Here is a 7,959-nt window from a genome sequence, read left to right as displayed (position 1 = left end):
AGGTTTTCCATCTTAATTCATAGAACGCTCAGATGTGAACAGGGGCCATTGAGATGAATAGGATTTTTCTTCTTGGGCGTTTTTAGAGCTGAGGCTTAGAGCAGAAAATCGCGCATAAAATGTGAAGGAAGCCTGAAACCACTTTAAAAGGCAACTTCCCTTTCTGGTTTTTCCCTTTCCACAGAGTTAAAGGCTAACACCATGTTAGGGTCCTTTCACTCGGGCGGTCTGATGGAACCCTCCATTTACCCCTATGGAGCCACGGATGTCAGCAGTGACATGTCCGCTGACACCTGCCACTATCCTATCCAATCCTTTCCGCAAAATCCAGACGGATGGCGGTCCTATTTTCCACCCAATCTTCCTTATTCCAAAAGGAAATATTAAAATAGTATATTGAGTTTACATCCTCACAGGGTGGGGCTGTGGATATGAATAGTTAGGACAGTGCCACATCCTGAAAATGATAGCGAATTTGTATTGGTAAAACCTTTGTGGACTTTATAGACACTAGAGTACACAAATATTTTTTTAAAAAGTATCAATTTTATTCCAATGTAGTTAACAGCATTTTGGTGAACATTTAAAAATTCACACAATAACATACTACCCCAAAGCAGGCATAACCATCGAACAAACCACCAATAAGGCCCGATTATAACCATGTTCAATGCGCCAATATGTTGCAGCCCTCAATATCTGGTGGGGCTTGGTGTGTGTTGGTGTAGCAGATAGGAGCTCTACATGTTTCGCGCCAAAGCATTTTTTCAGGAGCTTAGGGTAAGTATTAGTTTGAGTTATCATGTTAGAGGATCAGCATAGTAACTCTAAAACAAGGGGAAAACAGTAGGTATGTAGACTGTCATCCGCTTTATTGAAAATATGGGCAAATCTCGAGCCTCCGAGTATCCCAGAAATGGTTACTGGTAGCAAATAATGAAATGTGTATTTAACACCACATCTATATAGAGAACACACAGCATCTTCATCAAGTTCCCCCAAGTGTTAGGTCAAGTAATTAATGCAGCATGATTCCTGCCATTGGCTACCAGGATTCAGGATCTCCGTATCGCTGTGTCCAGTCCCAATAGTAGCCCTCTCATATACCGCTCAGGTGGAATCTGAAAATACACTTTAAGTTGGAAAGAGTATGAGGTACTCTGCTTCCAAGCTGACCCTTATGAAAAATCGGGTGCTGAATGCCAGCAGGGGCTCGTCCTCTGCCCCACAGGCTGCAAAAAACAAAAGGAAAGACTGTCTGCACTCTGAAGAAAATTTAAGTGTCGGTAACTTTATTAATTTCTCTGTTCATGTTGTCAGGACAATTAAAGCGGAGTTCCGGGCTCAAAAACAACTTTGGCCCATCCACTTGCTGTAAATGCCCTAAAAAACAAATGCTCCCGAATGTTTTTTTCTTTACTTACCTTGTTTTTTAAGAAAGTATACTTACCTTCCTTCTACTTCCTCCCTCTGCGGCCGCGGCCCGCGCCGTCTCTTCCTGCTTGCATTGACTCCTGGGAGCTGAACGTCATCACTCCCAGGAATCAATGCGCCTGAACCGGCCCCGCTCGTCATTTCCGGTGCAGGTGCGTCATTCCCTGCTAAACAGGGAAGACATGCAGGGATGACATGCATGCCCGGAAGTGACTGTGGGGCCGGTGCAGGGCATTCTGGGAGAAGAGGACACGGAAGAGGACACAGAAGAGGACGCGCTGGCTTCAGCTGCCCACACCCGAGATGGCAGCGCTGGAGAAGAAATTTTCAAGGTAAGTATTTCTTCTAAAAGGTAAGTGCTACCCGGGGACAGTTCAGAGGCTATCCATTGTGGAATGTACTAGCCCTGACTGTCCCGGGGGGTATTTTTATCTAAATTTCATCTCCGAGGCCAGAACTCCCCTTTAAAGGTAACAGTGTTGGAAGTTTTTTAGGGGTGCCGACAATCTTTACAAGTTTTTTTTTTTGGGGTGCTGACAATCTTTACCTATGGATGCTTAAAAGCGTAATCCACCTTTGTGACCATGTTTTTATCTTACACCCATATTTAGGGACATGCACATTTTTTATTTTGGTAATGTGGGTGCATTTATTACATTTTTGCAAATGGTAGCCTTGTCAAAAAAAAAAAAAAATTGAATTCTCCCAACATGAATGTCTTACGTTTGTGTACATAATGCATTCTTTGCTTTGCAGTGCTGGTAGCTGTCAGGCAGGGGGTGTTCCAGACTAGCCTTCTGGTAAGGAAATAGGTGTGGTGATGGATGGGATGTGCTAGGCTCTAAGTGCTACCAGTCATTATCTCCAGCTGCCAGACACCATGGACAGCTCCATGTGAGCGCACACACAAGGATTCTGCTCCTGATACTTGGTGTTAAAGGTCCTCTGGGAGTGTTCGATCGCCCTTGGGAGAACAACAATTAAATCCGACCAACTACGCAACAGTTCTCTGAATCCACATTTCGCCTGGTGGAAAGGTGAGTGAAGTTTTGCTATGATTTTCAAGTTCTCCACTGATAAGAACAAAGTGCAGCAAATCCATCATTTATATAAGGATTACTTCCTCTTTCAGGAATCCATATATATATATATATATATATATATATATATATATATATATATATATATATATATATATATATATATATATTTATATATATATTATTTTTATTTATAGATATATATATATATATATATGTGTGTGTGTGTATTATATATATATATATATATATATATATATATATTATTTTTCTCATAGTCCATGCTTAGCACTGTAAGGAAAGGTCAGTATTTCTACAGATGGATATAAAGACCTGTCATTAGGGACTGGGGCTCTTATAACCTCGAACGTACCTGGAGATGACTGTTTGTTCATTTTAAAGCTAATATTCTGGTTGCTCTGCTATCCATTAGCCATGAATAAAATATTACAGCGGGATTAATTTGTTACAGATTAAGGTTAATGGTTATCTCAATAACTTTCGATGACAAATACCATATTGATTTATACAGAAACCGTCGTAGTTAGACCAGTTCAGCCATTTATAGATACTATGACCACACGTGGAGCGTAGAAAAATGAACATTTAAAGTGGCATTAAACCCAAAAGCAAGCATTTATTATATTGTAGTTTACAGACTCTTAGATGTGATGGCTGCATTTGTTTTCTTTTTTTTTTGGCTTTCTTTCCTTTATTTTCACTTGGTGATCCTGCCCATAGGTCTGTTATTTTTCAACAAAATAGGTTGTCCTGCAGATGTAGCAGTTAGAGGGTTGAGATAAACCATTTACAACTGACAAGGGCGCTTACAGCGATCAATGCTTTTATTTATTTATATAAAACCTTTATCCCAAAAGGAGAAAAAAAAAAAACGTTTGCTGTAACTGTAATTTATAAATTATACTGGAGTTTGATTTCATATTTTGTGTGTATTTAAAGCGGAGTTCCACCCAAAAGTGCAACTTCCACTCTTTTGTTTATTCCCCCCCCCCCCCCCACTCCGGTGCCACATTTGGCACCTTTCAGGGGGGAGGGGGTATCTGTTTTTGACAGGTACCCTTCCCCACTTCCCGGATATGGCGCCGCGGCACCATCCCTTGGAAGCTCGGCCCCCTCCTTCCTCCTCCGCCGTTGAGCCAGTTGGAATGCGCAGCTCGCTTCGCGCATGCGCAGTAGGGACCCGCCCATGAAGCCGCATGGCTTCACTGTCGGGTTCCCTGACCGGCAATGGCGGCGGCAGCACCTGACAGCCGATGGAAACATGTGTCCTAATATTAAAAGGCATCAGCTACAGTGTGTGTAGCTGCTGACTTTTAATTTTTGGAGGGGGAAGCGGAACTCCGCTTTAAATCTGCTAGCACTCCCCTCTCCCCAGACTGACAGTGATGCTGTCCAAAAACTGTCTCTGTCTCTCCTTCCTCCAGAATGGAGGCACTCTAAAGCTGGATACACATTATACATTTTCCTTTAGATTTTTTCCTTTAGATTTACCAAAGTCATATAATATGAGGTCAAACCTAAACACTTTAAATTTGTATGCAATCAGACAGGCCCTTGCACACATAGTTGAAGGTAAATCTAAAGGAAATTGAACAAGAAAAGTTGTATAGTGTGTATCTGGCTTGATACAGAAGGTGTGTTACTGGCCAGATCACCAGGAGAAAACAGGGAAAATAAAAGCCTGAAAAAGAAAACGAATGTAGCCACCATATCTAATGGTTGGTAAGCTTCAATATATTCCATTTTTGGTTTGGGATTTAATATTGCTTTAAGAGAAACTGGGCTGGAGAGAAATATCTAGGCTGCCACTGTTTTCTTTTTAAAAATGCTAGTTTCCTGGCTGCCATGGAAATGCTTTTGCTGCAGTGCTTTCTGTCTAAAAACAGGAACAGAGATATATGTTTTACTGACATTTCTCTTTCACTTGCCCCATGCTTTCTCCAGATCTGTGATGCATATAAATGTATACCAGACATCCAAGTTTCTATCCCTTTTCGAAGTTTGCATGCATCTAGGCTCCATTCACACCTGGACGTTTTTGAGCGTTTTTCAGCTCCAAAAACGCTAAAAAAAAAAAACGTTCCAAAACGCCCAACAAGTAAAACCCCATTCATTTAAATGGCCCCTGTTCACATCTGAGCATTTTAACGCCTGAAGCAAAACGCCTGTAGCTGAAAAAAGTACATGAGCTTCTTTTTGGGCAGATTACCAGTGTTTTTGATAGATGTCAATGCCTGCCTCCAAAAACGCGGTAAAAATCGCGGTAAAAACCGCGCGAAAACGCTACGCTCAAGTGTGATTGCAGCCTAATAATGTTTAAAAATGTTGGGTAAGACAAATAAATTATTTTGTACGTGTTTTGTTAAAAAAACAAAAAACAAAAGTATTACCCCCCTCACTACAACACCCCCCACCCCCTTCCCTAAAAAAACAAATAGAAAAGGCAGTTTGAATAATGGAGGGATACTGCCTAGACATCTGTATTGTTATGCACATTCGTTCTGCATTATTTAGGCTCGGTTCACACTTATGCGATGCGGGAAGGCTGCGAATTCGCAGCCTGTTCCCGCATCGCAAACGCACCCCCGGCAGTTCACATTGCCATATGCGATACGCTGGGGGTGTCAATGTAATCTTAACGACACCCCCAGTTTGATCGCATATCGCAGTGCGATCTTGCAGTTCGCACAGGATCGGATCGCACAAGTGTGAACCGCTGTGCGATCCGATCCTGATGCGGCTGCAAAAAAGGATCCTGTGCGTGTTTGCTGCGGGTGCGGTGCGAATTTAGCCATACAAAGTGTATGGCTAAACTCGCACCGCACAGCCGATCGCATGTAATGAAGGAGCAGTGCGCTCCAATATTACATGCAATCGGCGCAGCCGCATCAGTGTGAACCGGGACTTAGTGTATAACTCTGAATTTAGAAGATATGGGATATGATATGATAATGATATGATATAAAAGATACAAAAATGTGTAGTAATGATATACACAGTATAAGGCCTCATGCACATTGGACGTTTTTACAGCGGCTGTTTTTGGCTTCAGACATTTTTTTTTTTTTTGCAGCCAATAAACGCCCTAGCATGTTATCCTATGTGTCCATGTACACATAGACAGTTTTTGGCAGGGGCAATTTCTGGCTGTAAAAAAACCCAAACACTAGTGGGTTTTGAGTGGCGTTTTTCAGCTGTAAAAAGACTCTAACGTCGATAAACACCGATAAACGCTGCTAACTGCCGTTTTTTGATGTTTTTGATTCCATTGCTTTTTTTTAAGCCTGGGTTCTGTTTCAAGGTGTCGTTCATGGAACATAGCTTGGGTTCACATTGGTGCATGCTGAACACCACATGTGATTTGCCTCAAAAATGCACCGCATTCCTGTGCACATCACATGTGATGTCTGTGTGATGCCATTTGAGACATATATTTTGTATGGCTCAAATTGCATCACATTTGCATCAAAATGTTGTATAACCCTTTTTTCCCGCGCCTAAATCTTATTGCATGGGTGTGAACACTCATGCGATGCAATTCTGGCAAGCATTGCATTGTGGGAAAGTGGGAGTTAGTAAAATAGCAAAAAAGCTTAAAAACGCTGCAAAACTCACTACAAAGATACTAGCGTTTTTATAACGTCCAGTGTGCAGGCCTAATAAAGATGAAATAACTTGAATCTTTTTATGCTACTGTCAGTTCAACCACTTTAAGACCGGAAGATTTTGCTGCTTAATGACCAGGCCCCTATTTTGCGATTTGGCACTACGTGACTTTAACGGACAATTGCGCGGTCGTGTGATGCTGTACTCACTTGAAATTGACATCCTTTTTTCCCACAAATAGAGCTTTCTTTTGGTGGTATTTGATCACCTGTGCGATTTTTTTTTTTTGCTCTATAAACAAAAAAAGCGAACATTTTGAAAAAAAAAACAATATTTTTCACATTCTGCTATATAACATTTCTAAAAAAGAAAAATGTAAAAATCAACATTTTTTAACATTTTAGGCCAATTTGTTTTCTGCTACACATTATTGGTAAAAAAAATCGCAATAAGAGTATTTTGATTGGTTTGCGCAAAAGTTATTGCGTTTACTAACTACGGGAAAGATTTATGTCATTTTTATTGTTTTTTTTTTTTTTTACTGGTAATGGTGGCGATCTGCGATTTTTTGCGGGATTGCGGCGGACAGATCGGACCCCCAACTGACATTTTTGACACTTTTGGGGGTACCAGTGACACTACAGAAATCAGTGCTAAAAATATGCACTGTTACTGTAATAATGCCATTGGCAGGGAAGGGGTTAATACTATGGGTGATCAAGGGGTTAAATGTAAGCCTTGGGGAGTGATTCTAACTGTGGGGGGGTTGGGCTTGTGAGATAACCATAGAGACGTGTGATCCTATATAGCAGGATCGCATGGTCTCTGTGATCATCTCAGGGATAAGGACAGACGGCTGTGTTTACATCAGCAGTCCGTCCTTCTCTGTCAGCGGGGGGGGGAGAGGGCGAGTGGCCGGCAGCCATCGGAGCCGCCTGTCACACGCACTGGCTCCCCAGCTGACGAGCGGTGGCGCGTGCTCGCCCCCTAGCTCCTCCCAGGCGAGCGCCGTACATGTACGGGGCTTTGCCTGGGAGAGCCAGCCTGCTGCAGTACATCTGCTGTGGCTGGGCGTAAAGTGGTTAAGCTGACCAAACCAATGACTATCGTGTGAAAGTCTACTAGATCTCTTATAAATTGAAAAGTTTGGGTACTCCCTCACACTGTATAAGTACTTTCGGTACTTTTACAAGTCAAAACTTTCAGAAATCGAACCTATGTGTGGCCTACTTCAGTCTTAGTATAACTATAAAAAGGATTTCCCAGAATGCCTTTGTGTATTTGCTTTAAGGTGCTATAAAATCTAAAAACCCAGATTATTCTATATCAAGAAGATATTATAAATGCTATCACCATGTCATTTACCAAGGTATTTATACAACATGTGTGCAATAAAATGTAAACCTGAGAACCTAATTCATAATCAGAGCATGACACAAGTTAAAGCTTAGCTCTGATTTACCAACAACTAACATGTATCCAAACATTAGGAAACACAATAGAATTGGCAAAAAGTAGAACCTTGTCCTGTTATCATACATGAAGTCAGAATGATATTTGTAATCTTATCAGTTGCTATACTACGCAACTCCATTATTTTTTTAATTGTTTCTTTTTAGGGCCAAATGGTAAATAGATTTCTGAACATGCTTTAGAGAAAGTTTGATAGACCTTTGTGGTGAGAGGACTTTTGGTTAAAAATCAAAGAAAATCAACGAGCTGTGCAGAATGAAAGGTGTCCTAGAAGTTCTGCTGCCCTTGGGCGAAAGGCTAGGATGCCTAATTCTAAAAGTAGCCTATTACATGATAGAATGCAAGCGGCTTAGCCAAATATAGGGATCGCCTGATAAATGTCACC

The 7,959-nt window shown here is 41.3% G+C and overlaps 1 protein-coding gene across 2 annotated transcripts in view; it reads left to right on the top strand.

Annotated features, from left to right (window-relative positions):
• Positions 1-2,320: 2,320 nt before the first annotated feature.
• The window catches only part of MYO1A (myosin IA), a 148,995-nt gene continuing 143,356 nt past the window's right edge, over positions 2,321-7,959 (top strand). For both annotated transcript variants that reach the window (XM_082244519.1, XM_082244518.1), the window contains exon 1: positions 2,321-2,471. The gene's annotated coding sequence lies outside the window, so the exon portion shown is untranslated. The remainder of the gene's footprint in view (positions 2,472-7,959) is intronic.

The sequence above is a fragment of the Pelophylax lessonae genome (assembly GCF_965119305.1).
Source record: "Pelophylax lessonae genome assembly, chromosome: 2".
Lineage (NCBI taxonomy): Eukaryota > Metazoa > Chordata > Amphibia > Anura > Ranidae > Pelophylax > Pelophylax lessonae.
Note: the sequence above shows the minus strand (reverse complement) of the source record. Positions and strands in the feature narration are given on the sequence as shown.